Raw genomic sequence first — 19,124 nt, 5'->3', positions numbered from 1 at the left:
TGGAATATGTTGGCATGTTAAGTGTTGGAACATGGTAAAAGATGAAAAGTGAATTGTGAAATTGTATCTGGTTGATATTGAGCATGAAGAATGTGATCATGTTACCTGTTTAATACAATGTTGAGCATAAAGTATGGTAGTGGTACATGTGCATATGAATATGATGATTTTAATGCTTGATTGTTGGTAGAAGCATGTGATTAAGGTCATGCGTCTGTATATGTAAATGTGGTGTTTAATTTTAATGTGAATATGATAAATGTTCAACTATGTACTGGTTTTTAGAAGCATTGGGTCGTTATTGCTTGTTTTATGCATGTTAAAGTTGTTTTGAAAAGAAATTTTTGATTTGTATACAAACCGATTTTGGAAGGGTTGTCTTAAAACTATCATAAGTCGAGTTCTAGAAAAGATATTGTTGTGATTCCAAGTTGAGGTGATAGCTTGTCCTCTTACGATTCTAACGATAGGTCACACGCCCAGATTGACCAAGTAACGAGTGAGATATGATTGTTTTACGAAAACTGGACGGTCTTGAGAATCTGCGCCTATACTCGACCGAGTAGTCCCTACTCGGCCGAGTGTCTTTTATACTCGACCGAGTATTCCATATTCGGCCGAGTAATCTTTCCGTGATAATACTGTTTAGCGTCTGGAGTCGTGAACTCGGCCGAGTAGTCTTATACTCGACCGAGTAAGGTCTACTCGGCCGAGTATTCCCAATACTCGACCGAGTAATCCTTCTCGCGGCAATTGAGTTGCTTCGGAGTCGAAAACTCGACCGAGTAATATAGTTACTCGACCGAGTACCTTGTACTTGACCTAGTATGTTATGTACTCGACCGAGTACCTCGGCGCGCCACTTTGAGTCGGTGGCTATGTTCTTACTTTTGTTTTGAGTCGGTGGCTATGTTTTTACTTTTGTTTTGAGCCGGTGGCTATGTTTTTCATTGTTTTGAGTCATAGGGTATATACACATGTATGTTTTGAGTCTTAACGCATTCTTTTATATGAGAGACGGTCTTGATACGTAAGTTACCGGAAGGTATGACAGGGGAGAGTCTTAGGGTTATGAGAGATAAGTGTTGGATAAGGAAGACATGTGTTAATGTGGTTGTGAGAGATAGTGAAAAAAAAAAAAAAAAAAAAAAAAAATGAGCTAATCGAGGTAAAGAGCATGTTTTGTGAGATATGATGAGTGAAATAGTCGTGTATTGAGTAGTATAAAAGTAAGTGTATATGGGCCAGGGTGATGTAAGTGCAAAGAAGCATGAGAATGAAAGATTGAGATGAGAGATACGAATAGTGACATTTCGGGATGTGTAAGGACTTATAGAGGGAGACGGTTAGCATTGTGTTGCTTAAGGATATATGTAATGAAAGGTTGCTTTAGAGGGATGGAGAAGAGGGTTATATAGTGAACTTAGATAGAGTTATGTCGCGACGTGGATTTGTAGATGGTGACCAAGTTTGGGAATTTGGAATTTTCACGATGTGAGCCTAGTGAGTAATTCTTTGGGCAGCTAACGTTATGAGATGAATTTTGGTTTCCTAGTGATGTAAAAAGGGAGATGCAATTGTTTGAACTTTAAACGTTGATTTTATGGATAGATTAGTGACAATTGGGAGTTATAGTATAATGAGAGAAGACCCATGGTAAGAAAGAGTGAGATGATATCGACATAAAATAATGGGGATTGAGTTTGGAGCAATGTGAAGGTAACCGGAGCACTTAAGAGTTAGACAGAAATAATGAAGAGTTGAATCATTAAGGGAGTTTGTCGAGGGTAAAAGAAAAGAATAAGGGGAGTAAAACTAGGAACATGTTCACCGAGGTTATGTGATATAAAAGTAAGGAATCGTCGAGATGTATGATACTATCATGAGGATTTGAGTTACGATTATATAGAAGTTCCAGGACAACATGATAATCATGAGTTTCGAGGAATTAAAGAAAGCAAAAGTTGGGTAAAGAATTTGCACGATATGAGATTTTGGTGGTGAGTCGGGTGACGATACGATTACGGATGAAATTGGAAATAGTGTTGAGGTGATTTTTGTTGATACATTTGATGTTTGTCGTTTGGGATGAGAACCAAAGGGAGGAAAAGGATTGTTATATTAAGAAGTGATAGTAAGAGAGTAGTCACATGAAAAATGTTGGTGTCATAGTATTGTCACTAGTGGTTGAGGATGATGTTATTTTGGGGAAGTTAGTTGTTCTAATGAGGTTGATTTTGTGAAGGTGATTAATGTTTGGTTGTGAGGGATTTTAAGGTATGGATATATGAGGTATTCGTTAGTAGTTGGGTACAGATGATATGGCTACGTTCGACGGGTGGTGATAATTGTGTGTAAAAGAAGATATGTTATGAAGGGCACCCGAGTTAAGTCCAGGATAAGAGGTATTCATTGTCAAGTGGTAACTTACGTAATCAGGATTGGCTATTTGGATGTGATTATGGGTCTTAGGAGTATGTAAATGTTTGTGTGAGGTTGTGACCTCACGAGATGCGGTATGGTGTGATAGTCATAAAGTTGTTATATGAATGTTTGTAATATATGTTGGATACGGTAACTTAATGGAATGATGAAAAAAAAAAAAAAAAAATGATAGTTTGGGTGGTCTGACAAGACTGGTTATACTTGCATGTGTATTCATGATATAGGTTTAATCCATGAAAAGTATGGATGGTATGCATGAGATTCTTGTCTATTTATTCCGTATTATGTATGGTGTTGTGATCTGGTAAAGCAGTTTTGAGTAAGTTTGTTGTCCAAGATGTTATATTGAGTCAGTGTTTATGGGATTGTGTATGGCACGGTACTTATTTTGTTGTGATGCGGGTATTTTCGCACCGTGGGTGCATTTGTTGGTGGCAATGTTGCGATGTTGTCACCGGTTGTGGTGGAGTAGGTGAGATGACTATAATACGAGTTTTCGTAAGTGCATACCAGTTAAACATAGATTGTTGTTTTGTTTGTCTTTGTTCCTTGTGAGTTTTGGTTGAACATAAAGACTGTTGTTTTGTTTGTTGATGTTTCTTACCAGTTTCAGTTTGGGAATGAGGGTAGAGTATGATGTGAAAGAGAGTTGTATATGTTTTCGTTGTTGTCATGGTATAGTGATATTCTGTTGATGGGACACAGTTGTGAGAAGTTGTTCTGATAATTTTTATCTTGTTTTAAGATGAGGCATCGGTAGTCATAGTCATGGCAAGTGATTCGTGGAATATGTGTTGTAATGATCTGAAAGCGACAAGTGGTTCATAATCTTTTGTTGAGATAGTGAGTGCAGGATATTGGGAATTAGTGTCATGTTCAGTTATGTATGAGTTTTGCGGTAATGAAAGAAAAGAACTTGAGGATCTAGTGTGAGTGTATGTAAAGGTGTGGAGTGTGAATTATGCTTTTGGTGATATGAGTTTTATATAGTTTATATAAAGATATATGTCATGTTGCGGTAATGTGGAAGAGTTGAAGTTTTGGGTTAAGTTAAGGATTTTGAGGTATAGGTTAGGGGTGTGACGAGTGAATTGAAGGATGAGAGTTGTTTAAGTAAGAGAGCCTAAGATATATGCATGGCGATTCGATTATAAGTGGTTATCTTTGACATGTGGTGGTGATGAAGATAATGAGAGGTATAACGAAGGATCTAGTATTAGTGAGTTACGAGGACGTAACATTTATCTTAAGAGGAGTAGGATGCGATAAAAGAGATTTTGATGGTTGTGCATATGGTAGTATAATTGGAAGTAGAGTGTTGGTGTAGTATAAAGGACGGATATTTGTGTTGATTTTATTAAAGGTCATGACCGTGCTTGTTGTAGTTCGATGTTTAGCAATGAGAGAATATTTCAACAAGTGTTGTTGAGTTGAATGATAATGATTATGAGTCTAATAGTTTTGATTGGAAGATGATGTTTATGTGTTTGAGTAAACTTCGAGGACGAAGTTCGTTTTAAGGATGATAGAATGTAACATTCCGTTTTGATGATTGATCTTCTTTTGTGGATTGAGTGCTATTGAGTGTTATGGAAGTAATGTTATGGAGTCAGTATTGAGAGCCTATGCTATAGTTGAGACGATATCGTGAGCTATGTTGTGGAAGGAAGAGTAGTTTGTGGAGTTGGTGTTAAGTGTCCATGTTTTATAGGTTGGGTTGGAACTTTGCGGTCGTGTTTCGTTTTGTTTGTTGTTTTGCTTTGACTCGGGATAATGATTTTTGTGGTGACTTGTATAGTTCCTTGGTGTTGTTATATGTGGTTGGTGTAGCCTTGTGGCGTAGTGTTGTGCTTTATTTTATAGTAGAGTGTGAACTTCGGGACGAAGTTCTTTTTAAGGGGGGAAGATTGTAACACTACGGATTTTCCTTGGTGACTACTCGACCGAGTAGAACCTACTCGGCCGAGTAGTAGTCGAGGTTGTGTATTGTTTTGGTTTGTTGAGGAACACTCGGCCGAGTAAAGTGAACACTCGACCGAGTATGGGACACTCGGCCGAGTATACACTTACTCGACCGAGTGTCCGGTTTGGCGAAGTGTTATTTCGACGGTTTGATTAGGGAGCGTTTAAGATTTATTTTATATCCGCGTCAGTTTTCAAAATATCATTTCTACTTCATCATTCTTACGTAACCCTAATCTCTCCCTAATTACTCCTTAATCACCCCTTTGCTTTGTTGATTGCGAAACCTTCGGAGTCCTTACGTACATTTCCTCATCCCTCGTTGGTAAGTGTTATTCTATGTTGTTTGTATTCGTTGGGGTTCTTGTGTGTTTACGGAATTGGGAAATATGGGGATTGTGCAATGTGTAATTGTGTGATATGATTATGTTATAGGAGAAGACTTCGTAGAGGAGCCTTTCTGAGTGTTCAAGTCCTTTCCCACTGTTGATTGCTAAGGTAGGGTTTTCCTACTCAGTTTACTGTCAATTGATTTGAGATTGTGCTTGTTGTAATTGTTGTTATTTTTCGATCATCGGAGTATGGGGATTGTTGTGACGATGTTGGTATGAGCGGATTGAGATGGCTGTGATGTCATGTGATTGTGATTGTGGTGGAGTCACTTGCGGGAGTGGCTTCACACCCTAGTTCGCCCTCCGTGGAACCCGCCACGGGAGGGGATGTGCACATTAAGGGACAGGGATTGTTAGTCGCTCGTTGATGAGCTGGACTAGGTGGGGATGGGCTGCGGTCACCCACTGGCGGCGAGGATTACCTGTTGCGATGGGTAATCTGGCAGGGCTACACACTTCGGTGTGTAGTCGGTTACTGTGTGAGATCGATGATCAGTTGGTTGTATTGTTGTTGTCTTGTATTGATTGAGTAATCGACCCCGTGTTGTTGTTTTGTAAAACCTGCGGTGATCCATTCGGGGATGGTGAGCAGATTGTGACAGGTAATGCAGATGTTTAGCTATGGGACAGTCATGGGGAGTCACCACGTCAAGTCTAGCTTCCGTTGTTATGAGTTTAGATGTCTTGGATTTCATTTGTATTGAGACCTTGTACGTTTATTTTGAGTTGGTCTGAGATAATGTAATCTTTAACATATATACTTTGATAAATGTTGTTTGGAAATTGTAACTTTGATATACTAACCTCGGGAAACCGAGATGGTAACAGCCTTTCATGCTAGGGTAGTCCTTGGTAAGGTACCTTGGGATGAGGGGGTGTTACATTGTCTCTAGCAGAAGGATATGTCTTGCGAGATCCCATGAAATATAGACGGTTAGTAGGTCGGTTAATCTATTTAACTATAACTCGGCCTGATTTAGTCTACTCCGTCCACATATTATCCCAATTTGTTCACGCCCCAAGGAAAGAACACTTGGATGCGGTATTTCGAGTCATACGATATATTAAGAGCAGTCCAGGAAAAGGAATTGTTATTGATAAGAACTGTGATTTGTCTTTGCGGGGATACTCGGACTCCGATTATGCTGCCTGTCCTTTGTCAAGGAGATCCTTAACTGGATATTTTGTGGCTTTGGATAATACACCCATTTCGTGGAGAGCTAAGAAGCAAACGACGGTTGCAAAGTCCACCGCAGAAGCCGAATATCGAGCTTTAGCCGGAGTGACAAGTGAGCTCATTTGGTTGAAGTCATTCCTTGCATCTCTTGGCGTAATTCATGATCAACCAATGAGAATGTTTTGTGACAATAAAGCTGCGCTCCATATTGCTAAAAATCCGGTCTTTCATGATCGAACGAAGCATATTGAAATAGATTGTCATTTCGTTCGTCACCACCTCGTTGAAGGTACAATTTCCACTGCGCACGTTAGGAGTAAGGAGCAAATTGCGGACCTGTTTACTAAGGCCCTTGGAGGAGAAGCTTTCGAATATCTTCAGTCCAAGTTGGGTGTTACCTTACCTAGTATCCCAACTTGAGGGGGAGTATTGAGAAGATATTTTGAGTCGATATTATTACGATGTATATTATTTGATTATTCAGCAAGTTAACGATATACGGTTACCTTATTTTTAGGCCTTAGAATAGGTAAGTTAATATCTCGAGAATATTGTCTTTGGGTGTATATATATCATCATTGTACGATGTAATTTAATGATTAATATACAAAAATCTTTTACCCAATTTCCAATTCTTCAAACACCAAAATTATATGGTACTCCCTCTATTCCGGTCATTTGTTTATCTTTGATTTGTTTTATCAAACAAATCAAGGAAGGAGAATGAGGAGGAGGATGAGACCAATTATTAGATAACAAGCAGCCCAAATTGGGTGTGTAGGATCAAATTGGTAATCAAAGACATTCCTAAAATAGAACGGTAAACAACTGAGCGATATTAAAAGGTCCAAGTTCATCGGATCACTTCATTTTAATTTGTTTATTATCAATTGTTTATCTTATCCGGAAAATAACTACCCTAACTGCCTATTGTGTATTTGAGGTATAATTTTTGTACTAAGAATTATTGAGCTAATGAGACAACACTATTTTAAACCTTAGCTTATATGATTGAATTTAAAAGCTTGATAAAATAAGATGCAAATACATATGACGTCTTTTTGCATGCAAATCTTACTTCTATAACAATATACTATATTAAATGTGTACCAAAATAAAAAACTATATATATTGTATGCAAATACTACTTAAAAGTATAAGAATTTAGCGATGTTTAAGACGAGCATTATTTAAATACATACGTACTCAATGTCAACTGAACATAAGAGTCTTACACCATCGTATGTTAAACCATCCTCTCTAATAACTTTACCAATAACTATAGGGACAATATTATTAAATCAACTAACGAAGCAACCTGCCGCCTCAGGCAACCTACCTATTCAAGCAAATTTCTCAACTACACAACCGTTAAAACATGCGCAAGAGCATGACTACCTCATTATATCATCAAACACAAGGAAAAACATGCAAATCACTTTTGGTTGTTCTCTAATAAGTTATCGTAATTATTGGGTGTGATCGTTATATGGTGTTACAGACTACTGATAATTTATGATAAAAAAAAAAAAAAGTTGACCATTTTTTGTTAAAAAGTAAGAACTTCTAAAAATTGGTCACTTTTTAACTGATCACATTTTACAATAAAATAGTTATTTTTAAGTAATTACACCATACGACGGTATTATAATTAATTTGTGATTAAGTTATTGAAGTTGATATAAGCTTACAGAATACGAAGTATTTGGTTCAAGAGAGTATTATTTTAATTTATGATGAGTAGTTAATGGTCTTGATTGATTTGTTAACATGCACAAATTTTTTTACTACAGTTAAGGAGGTTATTACTTTAACTCATGAGTAGTTTAGTTCAACTTCTATAAATTTAGTTCATAAAAGTTAAGCTTAGTTCATACACATTTTTCTATAAGTTAAGCTCATATAAATCCAGTTTATGTTCTATCAGCTCAGTATAGAAAAGTTAAGCTCCTATAAGTTCAGTTCGACTTTTATATGTTTAGGTAAAAAAGTTAAGCTCCTATAAGATCAATTTAGTTCAACAAAATTAAGCCCAAAAGAAAAGTGACTTTGAGCACTATTACATCATAATCATAAGATTTTACAAATTGGCCCGGGCATCGCCCGGGCATTAAATCTAGTATCTATCTATATTAATAAAGGAAGCTTTTTTCGAGCGATTATAGAGAGTCCAATATGTATAGAATTGTACGAGTATTAGAAAACAAATAATGATAAAGAAAAAAATATATTATCTTATGCGAAGTATTTTAAATAGAATTGCAGACAACTTCTACGTGCAACAAACTAGAAGTATTATTATATCTATATCTATCTATCTATCTATATTAATAAATGAAGCTTTTTTCGAGCGATTATAGAGAGTCCAATATGTATAGAATTGTACGAGTATTAGAAAACAAATAATGATAAAGAAAAAAATATATTATCTTATGCGAAGTATTTTAAATAGAATTGCAGACAACTTCTACGTGCAACAAACTAGAAGTATTATTATATTATTAATTACGTACATTATACTAATAGGGGTGTTAATAACATTGTTATTGATGTCAATTCTTAATTAGTATCCTACCACAACTCAATAACCATAGCAACCTATATAAAGATGGGTCTAAGGCTATGTTTGGCAAGGCATTTCAGGTACCTGATTTGACCAAGTAACCTGATTTGACTAATATTTCAGGTAGTTGTTTTACCTAGTGCTGTTTGGTAAAGTCATTTGGTGTAATTGAAATGACTTTTCAGCACTGAAATGAAAAGCTACTCCAGGTAGCTTTTTAAAGTTTCAGAAATGAAATGTTCTACTTTACATATTTACCCTTTATTTAAATTAATTTATTATAATTATTAATGTCCTTTTATGTCATTTTACAAAAAATCAGTTACCTTTTCAGTTAGTTTTACCAAACACTTTACAATTAATCAGCTAGCTTATCAATTTCCAATTTTCAGCTAGCTTTTCAGGTACCTTTTTAATTTCAGTCACCTTATCAGGTTTCAGGTACCTTTTCAGGTTTCAGGTACTTTTTCAGTCAGTTTTACCAAACAGAGCCTAATTGTCATAGCTAGATCAGTTCGTTTTTCTTTTTCAAATATTCTTTCGTTTCCGTGTCATTTGTTTTTCGAGTTAGCAGTATTGTTTTGTATATATGATTTGTATACGATAGTATATTCATCCCGTTTTATTAATGTAAGGTTTTTCTGCTTTTGTTATTTCCTTTATTTTATATTTCAATTTTTGTTGATACTTATCTCTATCTTCTTTTTTAATGCCCAGGATATCAACAAACTTAAACGGTGTCAATATTGTTTTATGTTTTTTGTAGGTTTTAATTTGATTTATGTACAAACGAGGTTATTATTTTGTGCAACGTAATTTTGTTCTAATTTTTAATTTTTTCCTTGCTAATAATTCATTTGCCCATTATGATATATGATATAACATGCATAACTTCATACGATTTGTTAGTCAATACTCCCTCTATTTTTTTATATATGACTTTCTCACATTTCGAGACACTCCCTTCTCTCTTCAATATCTCTTAAAATATAAGACTAAATATTATGATATGTATACTCATATGAAAGAGTTTTTCGTAAGGAATTTAATGGTACCATTTTTATATTTTTTGAACAAATATATTTTTATAAATATTAAAGTCAAAGGGTTACCTCGTAAATACAAAACGTCATATATAAAAAAGTGGAGGGAGTACTAATTAATGTAATTTGGTTGAAATTTCAGGTACAATAATAAGTCGAGTGTTTAACAGGTTTGTTCTATCATGACGGAGTGATTACATCTTTTTTCTTTCTACAAAGTGTCTCGCTAGCTCGATCTATTTTTGACTAAATATACTTTGGTCATTGTATTTATAGTTGTATTCTTAAAAACTTAATGAGCATTCATGCTATCAAATGACTTTGTTTTGTATTCCTTTTGTTAGGTTTGTCTTACAGTACTCTTACGGAGGGGATCAAATTTTATGGGACAAAACATGTGATGCTAAGACAACGTGTTTGTGGAAGTTGAGCCAAGCACGTCCATTTATTAACTTTGTCTCACCATTAAAATTATATGTACGTAATTTTTATCCGTCTAATGAAAATAGTTCTCAGTATGTAATGTAATATTAGTAATTATTTTCCCATAATTAGGTATTGTGATTTTATGATTTCGCGTTTATATTTCGATTTTATTTGTTGATGAGGATTTTTCCAAGAACAAAACATGTGATAGTATATATAAGAGCATGTAGAGTCGTAGAGACATGGTTGTGGAGGTATATAATTATATACTTAATTTGTTTCCACTATAAATGATAAATTAAGATATTTCAAGTACTAATACATGGCGAACGTTGTTAATTAAATTTTATCCCCAATTATTTGTTTACCTTTAATAATAACCTTACATACTCAACGACACAAGCAATTTGTAATTTTATACAATAGTTAGGTCATATATAAACATCTCATATTAGTAATATAATAAATTTTTGATACGGGTGATTGGAAGAAGTTGAATATGACCCATACATTCCCACATTCAACTGAACATTAGCTAAACTATTGTTTCAAAAAAAAAAAAAATTCATCATATCGTGGTCGGAGCAGCCCGAAAACGGTAAGAAATTCAGAAAATTGAGTCGAAAGTTCCACTACAATACGAAAGTATAGTCGAAAGTTCAGTCCATGTTAGAATCAAACGAAAACTGGAGATTGTTTGGATCCATGTCGGGCGAAAGTTCAGTCCATCGGAATGAACTAATGAAGATAGAAATGAAAATTGAAGAAAGTGTACGATAAATCCAATTAGTTTACCTCATTTCTCGCCTGTGAAAATTGAGCCTAAACGAGCTTCTGATCCGAGCACTGCTAAGCTCGAAATCGGCCTGGAATTGGCTCGATATCAATTTTTACCGATTTCGATCTGAGCTTTGGCCGAGTTAATTTCGATGACTCTACGAGCGGGAAACAGCCTTATAGAGCTACATAAGACTAATTGGATAGCGAAAGAAAAAAAATACAATGATATTTTTATCGTATATAAGATAATATAATTTAGTTATGTTATACTCGATATTATAAATGCGTCATCGTATTCGTATGAATTTAGATATGTTTATATTTAATAAAAAAAAGCTACCAAATAGTATTTACAAGAATTGTGCGTAAATAACAGATTTTAACAATTTGTAATTATTATTATATTAAACATGGGAGAATACTACAAATAGGCCCGTGCATCGCACGGGCATTAAATCTAGTCTAGTCTATCTATCTATATTATTAAAGGAAGTTTTTTTCGAGCGATTACAGAGTCTCCAAGTTCTGCAAAATACCTAAAATAAATCTAATACGTTTTAATTATTTTTAAATATAATGGTAGAATAAGAGTTCGTATAAACAACTATCTATAACATATTTAAGTAAAACATAATTGTCTATTTGATCTTAATCACGTTAGATCTATTTAATTGATGATAAAATTTGATTGTGAATAAAACTAGAAACTGTCAATTAGTTTGCCCTATTGTAAATATACTCGAACTTTGAAGTTGGGCATGAGAAAACTATATAAATACACATACATGCATATGACATACATGTTAAATTCAAATTTATTATTTCTTCTTAATTCTTATTTCTTAATTGCAAGCTTAATTAGACGACTCTCTTTTTCTTCTTCTTTATAAACTGTGTATATGTGCATATTAATATTGTATAGCATATGCATGTAGCATGTTACGTAGAAATATAGTATACGGTGTACCTATTTTTTATGTTTCAGCAAATTATTTCTTAACAATTACTTGTATATAAAGTTATTATCTTCTGTACTAATAATTTGTTGAAATTTCAGGTACAACGTAACATATGAGATGGTCAAATTCATGGATGAAAGTTTTTAAATAATTTATTCTTAAAGGTATGGTTTACTTTGATATGTTATTTTGATACTGATATATACAAATAATCTCTAAAGCACCTTTTCAAATCGTAAAGACATGCGGAGTATATTTTTGATACGTTTTCTTTACACAACCATAAAAGTTGGACTCTCTAATATCGCTCGAAAAGTTTCTGCTTTATATCCTTGTATTGATTGAATCAAAATTATGAATGAATGCTGATCTAATCTCTTTTGTCTTTTATGGCAGGATATTAATAGAGCGCATGCACCTAATAAGGGTAATTCAAACTCTTTGTATACATATACATGATTCTAGCAAATCAAAACAACAAACATGAAATTCTTTTGCTGTTTTTTCGTTTCCATCCTGCTTCCCGATTCTTTTGTAAGGGAAAAAGCTACAAAGAGCTAGATTGTACTACATATACTACATATATCATGAATGTTAGCGGACCTTTACATGTTTCGATCGAAATCGACAACTACATTAAAGTTATAACATTTACCACAAAATAGTTGGACTAAAACTCAAATTTGGGGAGACTTATTCTTCAAAGACTACTACGTAAATAATCATGCGAGTAATTACAAATAGATTACTTCCTACCGTAAAAGCGAAACCGACAACTACATTAAAGCTATAACATATACCACAAAATAGTTGGACTAAAACTCAAATTTGGGGAGACTTATTCTTTAAAGACTATTACGTAATTAATGCGATTAATTACAAATAGATTACTTCCTACCGTAAAAGCACTCCGTAAGCAATAAAGGTTTATGGTTTGTAGGAGTCAAGGGTGGTTTAAAAGCCATATACTAAGGATGGAGTCGTGTGGTTTACTCTGAGAACAAAGAATTCTCATTAAAATTAAATTCATATGAACTTGCAATTTGTGTGAATTGAACAAATGTTGTTTGGTTGAATATAAACTTTAAATTGTATGGGAAAATCTACTTAGTAAGGGAGGCTATGTTTTGTAAACTGTGTAGAAATTGAGTTCTTCTCATGAATTTGGAACCAAACAAGTGGTTAGACATTGACTTATACTTAACAAACTTTTTTAGCGAACACATACAATATACAAGTATATAATTGTACACGTAAATACTCCGTATAATTATAACACTTAGTTTTGTGTACAACGAACTTACTTAAACCCATAACTTAAGTCATTAACGTAGATATGACCGTAAAACATACTGCGTAAATAAATAAAGCAATATTTTATGCATCTTTTGTATATCACTTTTAGACATCTACCCCTTCTCCTCCTGTTTTATACGATTTTTAACATTTTTATATTACTACATATACGGAATACATGATAGAAAACTACAAATAGGCCCGTGCATCGCACGGGCATTAAATCTAGTATATATATAAAAGAGGCTTTTTTCAGGCAATTCTAGAGACTCCAAGTTTTATGAAACACTTTAATATAAATAAATGTAAACATAAATAAATAAAAGAGAAATTAAAAAAAAACATTTAAGATAATTATTAATAATCATATTTTAATAGTGTATTAAACAAAAAGATGATTCATGCGGCGTTCCTGTGTTTAACAAAACACTAAATACTTACCCGAACACAAATTTTACGATAGAGTTTGAGGTGTATACAAACGGAAAAACTAATACGAATATTGAATATCAGCATATATAAATTGATACACCGTACCCTACGTCATACCATGTCTCTCACATGCATATTTTTAGCATCCCATATCATCTTAAGCATGCGCATATTTTTATTTTTGATCATCGTTTTTCTCACTTGCTTGCCTCTTTATTTGATTAGATTATGTGTTTTGTGCTATGATTGTAACCAATATATTTGTTGATTTAACTAAAATTTTCTTCTTCTTGACATCAGATTATTAGAAGAATACAACATATCCATGATGCCAGTGAACCTGTAAAATGGACTAACATAGCCGCTTGCATGTTTGAATGTTTTGTGGTCAGTTATAAATACTCCTTTTTGTGTTGCAGAAACAATTGTATTCTTTGGCAGTAAAGCTACCGGAATTGCGGGAGTCCGTGAAGAGCAAACGTATTGAATATTGTCTATTGAAAGGATTGAGCACTCTATCTACAATACTTGATGCGCAGGTGCGCTTATAGCTTATAGACTTATTTCTTCTGGCTGCTGTTTTGCCTCTTCGAATCTGCGACATTTTTTGGCTGATTAAGTTGATTGATCTTCTCTCATGTAATTCTGTATGCGTAATTGCGTACCATTTTAATTCCTATTAATAAGCAGTCTTTGCTTGCTTTCCCAGATGCCGTATTTGGATGAATGGTCTATTTTAGATGAGAGTTTTTCTTCTTCTTTGATGGAACTTAGCAATGGGTTGCTAAACGTCTTATCTCAACTTCCGCTAGATGGTAACGTGAAGGTAAGGTATCGTGTTGTCAGGCTGCTCTACCTTCTCAATCATCATCCATGCTTCTCGTTTGATAATGTATTTGGATTCGATTCTATTTGCAGGCTGATACGAAAGAAATAGAAGAGGAACTACATTCAGCCTTGAAAGCGACAGAATTGATCTGCCTACAAGTGCAAAGTTTCATGCATGCCTAAGGTCAAATTCCTTCCCCCTGATCATTGTGAAATTGGAAAAATCAAGTCTTGATAATTGTTTTCACACTTACAACTTTAGAGAATCACTAATAAATACGTATGCCTGTTTGTTTTTCTTTTGTATTTCGCCGCTTTAACTAAGAAACAGTCTCTTTGTGTTCTAGGGTAAAGTCACGGATTTCTGGACCCCTCACTCCTCTTGAGACACTGACTCTTTTTTAATCAGACTGATGTGTGTACTTCTGGAAAAAAAAGGGAACACATCTTTCGCTTCAAGAATAGATGAACTGTTTAAAATTAGTAGTCGCTAATGTGCGATTTTACGTCTATGCAGGCAGAGAACGTGGATAGTTTGATGTCTGATTTGGCTAGAGTTAGCAGTGGAGCAATTACACTTATCGACGAATGTGGAGATTGTTGGATGCATCGACATTATGCGTATCGATATATAGCCCATAAACCAAACCTTATTTTGTTTGTTTAAGCGTGCAACTTGGTGTACATATCATGATTTACAATTTTGCATGATAATTTGGTTAGCGATAGAACTTGCCTATATGTTACTCACGGGTAAGAGATGTAAATTATCAACTTTTAATATATAGAACCTGCCACTAACTTGGTACATATGAAACATTATTATGGTTTTATTGATATTGTCAAATATGAATATGAAATTGTCCAGGATTGAATAATTTTAGATTTGTATCATCTTTAGATCTCATCATAATTCTCTTTATGGTAGATTTTGCATGCTTCAAGTTGAACGATTATTTCTTACTCCCTTTAAGTTTTATCAATCTTCCCCTTTCAATAAAATACTCCTCACATATATTAGAGAAAGGGGAAGATACATATCACTTGGAGGGAGTATTATCTATTTCCCGTGTAAACTAACGAGCTTTTTTGTATTCAGAGATAATGAACACGATATATATAGAGAATTTTGTTTCATTGGATCGAAGCTTGATGTATATTTTGGGTAGATAATACCCTCCCGAATTGTTTATTATAACAAGTATTCAAAGTTGTTGTTTGGTTATCAGATGCGCGCCAATTGTTCGATGAAATGCACCAACGAGATGCACTTTCGTGGACAAATGTGATATATGGGTCTGTGAATGCCGCGAACTATGGGGAAGCGTTGGGTTTGTTTTACTTAATTTGGGAAACTGTTACATGGGGTCAATTTGGTCTTACATTGTAAGACGGTCTTACCCTTTAATTTGTGTTGATCTAAAACGAGAATAAAATTCTACATTTAAAAGTGTATGGAATAGGACTATAGGAGATTAAAAAAAATCTGTACTTTAACCAACCAACATGTATATATTTTCATTATAAAAACATGTATAAAGATCTGTTGTTATACATCAATTATTTGTCTACCTACGTTTCATATATTTGTCCGAGTCCATTTCGTTGATCACATTACTAGAAACGTGAGGATAGTGAAATTATTAATTAGATAGAATTTGTTTTAATTAGATAAATAAATATTCAACTTTTGGGGATAATATTATAATAATATTTTAAAATTTAATCAGGAGGATAAAAAAAGCTGGAGTCCCTATGTCTAATTAAGTTTATTTAGAGTTATTTTTTACAATTTTGATTTATGATTGACTTTCCTAAGGGATTCTTTAAATAATTCAACAAACAATTTTGTTTAGTGACACTAATTGAAAAACTAAGCGAGAGACCTACAGTCTTATACCATGAAGATTGAACAGTAGCTAACCGGTTACAAAAATGGTATTGTGCAGCTAATATATATAGGGATTTTAATTTTTTTGATGTCCGATTTACCGTTATTGGTTAGTTTTCCTTAAGACGAATAGTATCATTTCACTCAAGAATATATAGGGCGTTTTCCGTACACAGATTCATAACATAACTTTAAACAAGTGAGGATTTATCAATTTGTTACTAATATATATCGTTCACTTTTGTAGGATTCGATACGTTGAGAATTGGTTACTACACCCTATATATACGCAGGAGTGGTACTCTTTCCGTTTCAATCATTTATTTGTTTTTGATTAAATGAGTAGGACAAAAGGGTTGATATAATTAATCCTTCATAAGTTGGGTCAATGGTGAATTGGTGATGGGTGACGATATTGAGTTCTTTATGTTTTTATTGGAGTAAGTTTGAGAATAAAGCGAATTTCAGATCAATTTTTTTCATTATAAACATTCTGTACTTAGACGTTTTTTCTTCTCTTGAGTAAATAACTAATGGTCATGTCAAATTCTATTTCGTATTATTTTTCTTTTCAGGTTTTTTAAATCTACTGTATTTGTGAAGAATGTAATAAATAGGGCAAGTAATAATGTAGTTTCTCATATGGAAGACTCGATTGTACCATGTGAATTGATTTTAATGTTTTTTATTCCTTTTGACTATTTTATTTGCCTTAAATTTTATAATATTAAGGATAATTCATGATTGCGAACACCGTTGAAAATGATTAAATAGGTCCACAACAATTAAAAGAGACTCAAATTTAAAACCCGTGCAACGCACGGGCACAAAATCTAGTAACTTTAAAACTAAAAGAGGAGGTGGGAAATACTATAAAAATTTATATTTAAAACAATAGGAGGAAGAAGTTTTTACTTGAGGGCTAACACAATTTTTATGGGTTTTTAATAAAGTAAATGATATTCGAATACGAGGGAGTAATTTTATTGCACCTAAAATATTATTTTCATTTTAAATCTAAAAAAACAACCTTAATAAAGGGCCTCCAAATAATATTTGTATCATTGAATGGCCCTGCTCCGACTTAAGCCGACTTAATTTAAATTGAGAAACTAAAATGGTGGCACAATGGTGGGAAATAGAACAACGTGTGTGCCGACAAGCAGTAGTAGAGGCTAGTAGGCTAGTAGTCCAGCAAACATTCTTACTTGGAGCTAATTAGCAAGTGCCGAGTATTTGAGAATGACGTTTCTGAGCTGCGGATTAAGCAATTGCATGCCACGTGATTTGTTGAGACTTTCAATTTATTTTTATTAAATCCCCAAACTATAAAAATTAAGGCTATACATATATAATGTATATGAAATTCTCATACACAATAAATTATATTGTGCCATGTGACAAACCTTAGTTAATTAGTATTGGTTAGATTAGGGCTAGGTTAGTAATTTAACACATGTAATTAATTTCTTAACCACACCTAGTCAATCAATCAATCAATATATTTATCTATCTATATTATTAAAGGAAGCTTTTTCCGAGCAATTATAGAGTCTCCAACATTTACGAACTACCTCGAAATAAAAGATAATATATAAAATTTTCCTCTAAAAATAGATAGACAAACACATCTAATACAAGATAGAGTTTATGAGTTTACGATGAGCAAATAAACGTGATGATATAGAAGTCTAATATAGTTCAATATCTATCTATATAAATTACATCTAACACAAGCCTTTGGTTCACCATTCACGTTTCTATATAAAAGATGGAGTATATTTTAGTATTTAAGTGCATACCTATTTAAAGCAAACCAAATAAATTATTTTTCTCCTATGGTTGGCTATATGCCTATATTTTATCTTCTTCATGCATTATGATACTTTGTTGTATATTGTTAGATTTGTTTATGAATTACTTTTCCATTGCCTCTAATTCTTCGTCTCTTTTTCATATTGTAGGCATTTGTGAGATTGACTTAGGAGAAGGTTGAAGATGGATAAGTATTAAGTAGCGACAAAGAATCTGGCCACTTATTATGCACATGCATTATTTACGTAAGTTACCCTCTTTAATATTATTGGTTCATAATAAAGGTTTTTCTAATATATGGGTGCCCTAAAAGCACACATTAATAACCCTAAATCCTATCCTAAGGAGTATAATATAAAGCATGTGCAACAAATCACATTCTCAAGCACACACGCAAGAAAGTCAGGTGGCTGGTAGCAACGCGGATTTGGCAAGTAGTTACTGATCTCTGTATGATTTTTTTTTTTTTTTTGAGGGAAAACCCGAAGGTTTACTGCATTAAAGATAAATCAAACGATACAGCATTGTTTACGATCGGAGGTAAATCGCCCGACCATACAATTCTACCAACAGTCCTAGGAAATAAATGAGCAAGAGAATGAGCTACACTATTGTTCTTACGACAGGTATACGACCATAACACAGAAATAAAATAACTACTAGCAGCTAGAATGTCGTCAATGACTAAAGCTAAAACACTTCTTCCTTTGGCCTTCCTTTTGAGAGCATCTATAACTTGTAGACAATCACTTTCTATCATCACCATAGTATGTCCTCTCCGACGCGCCTCCGTAACTCCTTCAAGCACTGCCACCGCCTCAGCTACTTGCGGCTCCCAAACCTGCTCCTGCACACATGAGATACCCCAAAGGACACGACCCTCAGAATCACGGCACACCACCCCTAAGCTTACCCCGTCCTCCTCTTTAACCCCCGCATCAACATTAATTTTAACGAACCCTTCCTTCGGCTTCTCCCACCCCTGCCTCCGTCCCTTATCCTGCCTTCGATCACCCCCACCTCCGTTTCCCTCAAATCCCCATCCTCCACTATCAATTTCCTCCACCACATCCCAAGCCCGCTTAATCACATCCCCAGGATCAACCTCTCTTTGA

General features: G+C 34.0%; 2 long non-coding RNA genes across 2 annotated transcripts; both read left to right on the top strand.

Moving 5' to 3' along the window:
- The first annotated feature begins 11,777 nt into the window (after positions 1-11,777).
- LOC141626801 (uncharacterized) lies at positions 11,778-12,355 on the top strand. Its single transcript, XR_012536382.1, has 2 exons — positions 11,778-11,911; positions 12,144-12,355. It is a non-coding gene; the product is annotated as an uncharacterized LOC141626801 (long non-coding RNA).
- A 1,238-nt stretch (positions 12,356-13,593) lies between these two features.
- LOC141626800 (uncharacterized) lies at positions 13,594-14,487 on the top strand. Its single transcript, XR_012536381.1, has 3 exons — positions 13,594-14,014; positions 14,185-14,301; positions 14,394-14,487. It is a non-coding gene; the product is annotated as an uncharacterized LOC141626800 (long non-coding RNA).
- The last annotated feature ends 4,637 nt before the right edge of the window (positions 14,488-19,124 follow it).

The sequence above is a fragment of the Silene latifolia genome, chromosome Y (assembly GCF_048544455.1).
Source record: "Silene latifolia isolate original U9 population chromosome Y, ASM4854445v1, whole genome shotgun sequence".
NCBI lineage: Eukaryota > Viridiplantae > Streptophyta > Magnoliopsida > Caryophyllales > Caryophyllaceae > Silene > Silene latifolia.
The sequence above is the reverse complement of the archived record's forward strand: the minus strand, read 5'-3'. Positions and strand labels throughout refer to the sequence as shown.